Source organism: Humulus lupulus, chromosome 8 (genome assembly GCF_963169125.1).
Source record: "Humulus lupulus chromosome 8, drHumLupu1.1, whole genome shotgun sequence".
Taxonomy (NCBI): Eukaryota; Viridiplantae; Streptophyta; class Magnoliopsida; order Rosales; family Cannabaceae; genus Humulus; species Humulus lupulus.
The window spans coordinates 169,212,705-169,222,757 of NC_084800.1; positions in this window are offsets into that span (position 1 = coordinate 169,212,705).

Consider the following 10,053-nt stretch of genomic DNA (forward strand, 5'->3'; position numbering starts at 1 on the left):
ATGTAAGTATGGGCTAGTCTGTAGGGTAAGCTGGTAACGAACAAGTCAAAGAACTCAAATAATACAATCAGTTAGATTACTAACCACTCAGAATTGATATTGAATTGACCTATGGTCAACTATATGATATGACTATAGATAATAACAGTATGTTTACTTATCCTATCAACTGTCAATATCGGTCTAGTCCGATGTAACAAATACATCTGAACTAATCTACTTTGCTAATGTTCTGGAAAGAACATAACACTGTGATGTGTAAGTAGAACATATCGTAGATTGGCAAGTCAGTGTAAATCCTATGCACTGACTAATCTTAGGACTAACTTGTTTTGAACATATAATCATATGTATATTTCACTGTGATTACATCACTATAAATACGATTAGCTATATGCTTGGGATTTAATAGAAGTTTATATTAAACAAATAATCATGAAAATAAAACATGTGGGCAAAGTGATTAACCAAGTAAAAAAATGATTTATATTCTTTTATTGATAATAAATGAGATTACAAAGAAATTGGGTTTTAATTAGGGCATAAAACCCCAACAAACTCCCACTTGCACTAATTGAAACTAATGCCTAAATTCTACTTATCCCATTTCCTTGATATGCTTATCAAATGTAGCTTCTGATAGTATCTTTGTAAATGAATCTGCAAGATTGTTTTCAGATGCAATCTTCATAACTTTCACATCTCCTCTGGCCACATATTCTAAAATAATGTGATATTTCCTTTCTATATGCTTACTCCTCTTGTGACTACGAGGTTCTTTCAAGTTGGCTATCGCTCATGTATTGTCACAAAACAAGACAAGCGGTTTATCCATTTTTGGAATAACACCAAGATCCGAATAGAACTTCTTTAGCCAGACTATTTCCTTAGCTGCTTCTGACGCAGCTATGTACTCAGCCTCCATGTTGGAATCCGAGATTGCAGACTGCTTTACGCTTCTCCATATCACAGCTCTACCCCCAAGAGTAAACACCATTCCAGAAGTAGACTTCCTGTCATCGACATCAGTCTGAAAATCTGAATCGGTGTAGCCTACAGGGTTTAGAACACCACCCTTGTAGACTAACATATAATTCCTAGCCCGCCTTAAATACTTCAGGATATGCTTAACTGATATCCAATGTTTCGATCCTGGGTTTGACTGATACATGCTCACAACTCCCATTGCATAGCAGATATCTGGTCTAGTACACAACATAGCATACATTAGACTTCCAACTATAGATGCGTTGCATCTCCCTCTTCAGGAGTTTGGGGAGACTGCTTCTTTAAAAGATGAATTCCATGGCGGGACGGTAAACGTCCTTTCTTGGAATTTGTCATTGAGAAACGTTCAAGAACTTTATCAATGTAAGCTGCTTGAGATAGAGCTAAGAGACTGTTCTTTCTATCCCTAATGATCTGGATACCTAGAACATAACTTGCTTCACCCAAATCCTTCATCTGGAAATGAGTGCTCAGGCAATTCTTCACATCTGATAATTTCTTAACATTGTTTCCAATGAGTAAGATATCATCTACATAAAGAACCAAGAATACCACTATTTGATTTGCCTTCATTTGTAAACACAAGGCTCATCAATATTTTGTTCAAAGCCATATGTTTTGATTATTTCATGAAACTTAAGATTCCAGGAACGAGAAGCTTACTTAAGTCCATAGATGGACCTATTCAACTTGCAAACTTTTCCTTCTTATCTAGCTACTTTAAATCCTTCTGGCTGATCCATATAAATGACTTCGTCATGCTTCCCATTAAGAAAAGTTGTCTTGACGTCCATTTGCCAGATCTCATAGTTGAGAGCGGCTGCTATGGATAAGAAGATGTGAATGGACTTGAGCATGGGTACCGGACTAAAAGTTTCCTCATAGTCCACACTTTCTCTTTGGGTACAACCCTTTGCCACTAATCGAGCTTTATAAGTCTCGATATTTCCATCAACACCTTGTTTCTTCTTGTAGATCCACTTGCGCCCAATGGCCCTAAAGTCATTAGGTGCTTCCACAAGATCCTAGACAGAATTTGAGTACATGGACTCCATTTCCTATTTCATGGCTTCGAGCCATAGTTCCTTTTCAAGGCTAGCCATTGCCTGTTTAAAATACAAGGGATCATCATCAATAGTGTCACCAACAACTATATAGGTTCTATGACTGTTTGCTTAGGAACAGTGGTACTTTCTTCATTTAAATCGACTTACATCGGTTGGACATGGAGAGTGGGAATTTCATCATTAACTCGTGTTGATGACAATAGAACATTGGTTGGAGTCAATTCTTTAACCATCTCCTCTAAAACTACTTTGCTACGTTGTTTGATGTTTTGGACATTGTCATTTTCAAGAAATGTAGCATTCGTAGAAGTAAACACTTTCTTCTCCGAATGACTATAAAAAATTCCACCCCGAGTACCTTTAGGATAGCCAACAAACATGCAAACTTCAGATCACAGTTCTAGCTTTCCTTCCTTTTTCCTCAGAACGTGGGCGGGACACCCCCAGATTCTATAATGGCATAAACTAGGTTCACGACCATTCCAACATTCTAAAGGTGTTTTGGGGATTGATTTGGACGGCACGACATTGAGAATGTCATTGGCGGTTTCCATTGCATGTCCCCAGAACGAAGTTGGTAGAGTTGAGTAACTAAGCATGCATCTAACCATTTCCAATAAAGTTTTGTTTCGGCATTCCGCTACACCATTTTGTTGCGGAGTACCCGGGGCAGTAAGTTGTGATAAAATCCTAAGTTCAGTTAAATGATCTTGGAACTACATATCCAAATATTCTCCACCCCTATCAGATCGCAAGATCTTTAACGTTTTACCTAATTGGTTTTGAGCCATTGCTAGGAATTCCTGAAACTTTAAAAATGATTCTGGTTTCCTATGCATTAGGTAAAGACATGAGTATCTAGAGTAATCGTCAATGAAAGTGATGAAATACTGAAAACCACCCTCTGGCTTGGACATTCAAATGTCCACAAACATCTGAATGAACAAGTCAAAGTAATTCTTTGGCCCTATCACCCTTTGCAGAGAATGGACACTTGGTCAGTTTGCCTTCTAAACAAGATTCACAGACAGGTAATTCACCTAAGGTGAGTTCCCTCAAAGGCCCGTCCTTTGTAAGTCTTTGAATCCTATCATAGCCAATGTGACCTAGTCTCAAGTGCCATAAATACGTCATATTATCGTTATTGGTCTTTTGGCATTTATTGGTCCTAGGTTTAGCTACTTTGAATAAATCATTGTTAAGAGCAAGAGGTTCGTTAGGTCACAGAATATAAAGCCTGTTTTCCAAACTTGCAATACACAATTATGATCCATTGAAAGAAATAGGTATATTAAAACTTGTGAAAGTCATAACAAATTGTTCTAATTGCAACATGGAAACTAAAATTAAATTTCTACTAAAATCTGGAATAAAAAATACATCATTTAAACTTAAAAACTTATTTCCGAACTTCAGACGAGCTCTTCCTCTAGCTAAGACCGCAATGAATGCTCTGTTCCCAACTCTAAGCTTTAATCCGCCTTCGTCCACTTCCTTCCACGATTCAAGAAGCTGTAAAGAGTTACAAACATGGTTAGTAGATCCAAAATCGATAATCAAAACAGATTTATCATTCTCTAAAACACATGTTTCTAAGATAAATGAGCTATAATCATTACCTTTGTATTTCGCTATTAGAAACTTGGGGCAATCTCGTTTCCAATGCCCCTTCTCTTTGCAGTGAAACCACTTATCTTTACCTTTCTTGTTTTTCTTGTTCTTCCCCTTAGGTGTCTGTGCATTTGGTTGTGCCCTCGTCTTTGCAGCCTTTGCAAGCTTGGGGTTGTTGTTTTGTCCACCTTTCCTCTTGTTTCTAGCTTTCGAAGACGAGGCATGGTTAGCTTTAGCCTTAGCTGGATCAGTGGCAACAGCAGTAGTCTTATTTTCTCCTCCCTTACTTGGTCTCCCCATGATAGACTCGAAAGTCTGAAGCTCGTTCATGAGCTGTGTCAGACCATATTTGAGTTGATCACGAACGTGCGGACACGGTGCCATTCGAGCCTTGAGGGTGTTATCATGAACGTGCGGAGACAGTGCTTGTTCTGGAGATTCCTTACTCATGACGAACTTGGAGTTGTCACCAATCAACGCAATGTTGATATTTTGCTTCCATTTAAGGAAGTTTTCTCCAGTGAGTTTCTCCATCGAATGTTGAGAAAGGATGGGAGTGGACACAACCATACTTAAAACTACAAATTATCAATAAAATAGAAATCAATCACATTTGCTCAATAAAACTTCTATTCATGCAAATTTCAAAAAATAGCACAACATTTACCAAAATATGTAAGATATGAGGAAAAATACCAAAAACAATCATATCTCTATTTCTTTAGGTTTCTAACGAATCTATGAAATCCTTGTCCCGGTTGGCGAGAGTAAAAAACATCACTAGTTAAATAAAGTTGTAAACTTATTTAATAATGGACACCATCATTAACAACCTTCTATTTAATCAAAATAAGAAAACAAAATCTCTTATTTTATGAGCTAGACTCGCGGTTTTGATAATCAAAAGATTTAGTCCTAGTAGTCACCGTAGGGGTGAGTCTAGTAGAATTTGACCTATAATTATCTATCTTTCGAAATCTAACATTGTCAAAATAACTAATGAACACCTTTCGTAATGGGACGAGTCAAAGTGTCTCGAGGCCCCATTAAGCTATTGACTTTGTTAAACCAACGGTGGAGATCGAATAAAATTCTTAAAATAAGCTCATTATAAAATTAAAAATAGTATTTTTATTATTTATTTTCAAAAATTAATGACTATAGTTCTCCAAAAAATTATAAGATTAGAATTTTTATAACCAAAGTCCTATAATTTCTTATTAATTCTAAAGTGTCACATTGAAATAAATTCAATTAATTTTAGAATTAATTTGTTGCTAATCAATATTTAGGTTTAACTAATATAATGAACCTATGCAATTAAGTCCAACTCAGGTAAATGGACCTTAATAATCGGGCTTGTATGGAGGAGGGTTGGGTCCAGTATGTCGTTCCCACTCCAAAGGCCCACATACTTCCATACAAGCTCCAAAAGACAGGAATTTAAACATTCGTTTTATTAATTGTTATTAATTAATTAGGCCCACTATAGTTATGCAAAGCAAATGAGCATTCATAAGTGGAATCACGCACAAGAGAGAAATTTAAACTTTACATTTTCTAACGGGCCCAAATAAAACCTATCATTTTATGAATATTTTATTTGGCAAAATCCATATATCTAGTAAACATATGGCCCACTATATGCATCTAAGCTCAATTGCAAAAATACCACATATAGTGCAAATAGACATGTTACAATTGGATGAGCTTAATTATGTTACTATATGAGCAATTCTATGAATTTATGCAAAAATACCACAATTTATTTCATTTGCAAAAGTGCCACAATTAATTATCTAGAATTTATCAAAAAAATCGAATTAATTAAATTTGTACAAAAAATAAGTCAATTTAAATGAAATTTATCAAAAATTAACAAAAGTTCATTTAAATTTCATTTATCAACAATCAACTTGGTTTATGTTAATTTGAAAAATATTAATCTAATTTAAATAGGATTTATCAACAATTAACCAAAATTAATTTAAATCACATTTATTAAAAAAACATCTTATTAATTTGTTTGTGTTATCCAAAAAACAAGCACGAATGTCGTGGCAAGTGATTCCCGGACACGTGGCTGACACTTGGCGGAATTCTGCTAGGGTATCGACCAGAAGACAAATTACAAGCAGTAGGCAGCCGAAACTTACCTGCGACCAGTATGGTTGCAGGTTCTGCATGCCTCATGATATTTTTATAAAGATCTTTATCAATCCCGAAATTGACTCCCACAATTTCCTAAGTATCCGATTATTTAGGAAAGAATATCTGTAACTGTACGCCCTGGTTTTCCCACGGGCTGATTAGCGAGCTGAAGTACGGCCTAATCATGATTACCATGTAGACGTCCCCAAAACCGGAGCTGCCATCGTACGGTCCTACCTCTTTAGCTCGAGGTAACCCAAGGGTTCGCCAAGATTGCTTAAGGACTGGGTGGACTCTGGAGACCACAGGTCAAGGGAATTATCCAGCTCGTGGTATGAGCTGGAATTGGAGGCTGTAACCCTTTATAAAGTCAACCACGCAAGGTAAACGTGCATATATCAGACATCACGTGTCTGATATACCCCTGACTTCTCGGATACGCAGCAGGAACGTGCGTATTCAGACATCCACGATTGGTTTGGGCCGTGCGGCCCATTATCCCCTTACCTATTGATTTGACCACACTTATGTGTCAGGTTTAGGAATTAATCATGAATGTCGCAGAGTTGATACGATAGGTAAGAAGGTCACGGGATGACCTTCTTACCAACTCCCAGGTGCCTTCTCCTATAAATATGGAGACCTTGGGAGTTGACAGGGGTTGGATTCTCTATTGTAAGAAATACCCTGTAATCAAATACCCAGTATATAGCAATAATACTGACTAGTGGAGTAGAATGATTTTAACCTTTGAACCACTTAAAAAACATACTTTGAGTCACCATTTCATTTCGAAGGTCATTTTATCTATTTCGGTTCAACATAAGCACTAATCCCTTTCTCTTCTTTTCTTAATTACCTGTTGGCGAAGAATCGCGTCAACAGTTTGGTGCTTTCATTGAGAGCAAGTTCAATTAGTGCTGTCGCAAACATCCAACTATGGTGACTACTCGATCCAGGCACGGTAACGAGACAGAACAGCATGATGGGCAGGAGGCTCATCATACTGCCATCCCTGGTGAACAAGTTCCTGAAGTCCAACAGCGGCCAGGCAAACAGCTAGCGGGCCAAGACGACACCGGAAGTTCGGCGCCCCGGCCACCTAATCCGAACCCATGTTATTACACTGCGGTGGAGATGGAGAATGCTAAGTTGAGGAGCCAGCTAGCAATAGCTAACCAGCAGATCAAGGATGTGCTGGCCTGACTACCCCCTCTCACAACCGACGCTAACGTCGGAGAGAGGCAAGGCGAGGCTCCTAAGTCTCACCGGGGTAACCGGTCCAGGCATAGCCGCTCGGACAGACTTCCGACAGCCAACTCCACTCCTTCATCACACCATCGAGAGGCAAACTTCGAAGAAGTGCCTAGAGTCGGACAGCAGCAGTACAGCCGTTCGGTCAGAACTTCGACTCCTAGCTCCCAACCAGCCTCGAGCGCACCCAGGGCAGCTCGAAGAAATTCCAGAAGGAGGTCCGGGGAGGGCTCGCAGCGTCAGGCCGTCCCCAACAGCCATCCCGCGCCTCGTCCAGACCGCCAGGCGCGGGACCCGCAGGTTGGCAGGGCCGAAAGGCCCCCACCTAATTTGATCCGTCCTGACAGAACTAGGATCACCTCTCTAGTCAGGCATCCTCCGTCTCCAAATCAGATATCCATCTCCTACTCGGCCCGTCCGAGATATTCCAGCCTATGGGAGTAGCAGGAGAAACCCACCATCAGCTGGACCTTCCCGACGTAGCAGGGCGCCAAGGGAAAGCCCAGATCCTCAGCCCCAAGGGCGAGCTCTGAGCCTCTCTAGCAGGAGCTACTGGACCGGAAGTCACCAAAGTGACCTTTCTGGTGGAGACCTGCGTCAGCGTTTGAGCTCGGCACAAAGTCCACAAGTCACTCAGGGGGGTGACCTGCGAGATTGCCTTAACTCTCATAGAGGGGAGCCGGCAGGAGGAGACAACCATGCTCGCTCAGGGGGGGCCCTGTCCGAAGTACTTAACGGCGGGAATGCCTCAAACAACCTATCTCAAGATAGAAGGGGCAATAACCCACCAAATATGTACAATGGATCTGGAGCTTTTGAACAGCCCCGGAATAACCAAGGACATCAAGACCAAACCCTCGAGCGCCTGGCTCAGATGGAGGAGCTGATGAGGAAGCTCTTGTCAGAGAAGGAGAAAGACGAGTATGATTCAGAGGACGAGATTGAGCTTTTCGCCCCCAGCATAGCAGCAACGGCTTACCCACCTGGTTTCTGTATGCCGCACCTGTCCAAGTTCAATGGGAATGGAGATCCGTCAGACCATCTCGGGATGTTCAACACCCTAATGATGGCCCACAACATTGGCCCCGAGCTGAGATGTTTGATATTCCCTTCCACCCTGACTGAGCCAGCCAGGCAGTGGTTCAAGCAAGGCAAGAGGCAGTCAATCAGCTCCTGGAAAACTTTCTCCCCCGACTTCAAAAGGGCATTCCGAGCCTCCCAGGCTGCCCGCGTCCAGGCCGACTCTCTGGCTAACGTGAGGCAGCAGCCCGGTGAAACTCTGAAAGCCTACCTGAGCAGGTTTGCGAACGTCGTTGCTCAGGCCAGAGACACGAATGATAGCTCCAAGCTCATGGCCATGAGAACTGGAATCCTCGTCGGAGGGGAGCTCTGGAAAGATATACAAAGAAATGGAGTTAGCTCGGTTAACGAATTCCTCAATAGGGCCCAGGAATGGATCAACTTGGAGGAAGCCGAAGCCTCAGCTGTAGGAACCAGCTAGGTCCCTGATCAGCCCGCTAGAGTGGGGACGGAGGTCGTGGCAGCGACCCAAAACGTCACACAGAATAACCAGCTCGATGGAGGCAAAAGAAAGGGGAATGGCGAGGGCAGCCAGCACGGCCAAAAGAAGAATAAGTCCGTGGACAAATTCAAGCCCATATACGTGACTTACACAGAGCTCACCCTGTCTAGGGAGAATATTTTCCTAGCTAATTCTACTCACCTCCCCTGGAAGAGGCCCGAGCCGTTGAAGCACCAAAAGGGGAAAAGAGACACCTCCAAGTTCTGCTGCTTTCACAACGATGTTGGCCACAACACCGACGATTGTAGGCATTTAAAAGATGAGATCGAGACTCTCATCCAAGCCGACCCCTTGGCTCAATACGTGCGGAACAGGGTTCCAGCAAGTCGACCTGCTCCAGAAGTCCTGGCCAGTCAGCCCGGGTCTCGGGTAGATCAGGACGTCCCTCCTCCTGTGATAGGAGGGGAGATATCCACCATCTCTGGAGGTTCGCATATGGCTGGCACGAGCAGGGGTGCCCAGAAGAGGTACGTGAACGAACTTAAGGTGCACAATGGAGTAGAGTTCGTCCTGGAGCAGCGCCTGCCAAAGCAGCAGCGATTGGAGAAGCAACCGATCATTTTTACAAAAGAAGATGCGGGCCATGTCCAGTTCCCGCACAATGACCCTCTGGTCATAGCAGTTCAGCTCGCTAATCGGAGGGTTAGGAGGGTGTTGATCGACAATGGGAGCTTGGTGAACCTTCTATTCCGTTCCACATTAGAAAAGATGGGTTTGACCGTCGCCGAGCTGAAGGCGACCTCCATGATGCTATATGGTTTTTCGGGAGAAGGATCAGTAGCAATAGGGACGATCGAGCTGGTGATCACCCTAGGAGAAGGACCTCGGACAGTCTCCAAACTCCTCGAGTTCGTGGTCATCGACTGCACTGCTGCATACAACGCAATTTTGGGACGACCCACATTAATAGCTTTTGAGGCCGTCACTTCCATTCGCCACCTCGCAATGAAATTCCCTACTTCCACGGGAATATGCATTGTCCATGGCGATCAGCTCGCTGCCAGGGAATGCTACAGCATTTCCATGAAGGGAAAATCTAAACCTGGGCAGCTGGCAATGGCCATCCAAGGTGGTGAAGAGGAATCTCAGGAACCTTTAGCTGATCCTGAGATTGAAAAACCTCAAAGCACCGAAGGGGAAAATATCGTCTTAAGCGAGGATATTGACCCCCGAATAGGCGAGGACAGATCCGAGCTTCAAGCTATTGAGGAGCTCGAGGAGGTAAACATTGATTCGCAGAACCCTTCATAGAAGGTCAAGCTCGGGAAAAACCTCTGCAGCGAGAGGAAGGCGGAGCTGACTAAGTTTCTGCGAGATAGCCTGGACGTGTTTGCGTGGTCGCACGAGGATATGGTGAGAATCAGCCCGAGTGTCATCATG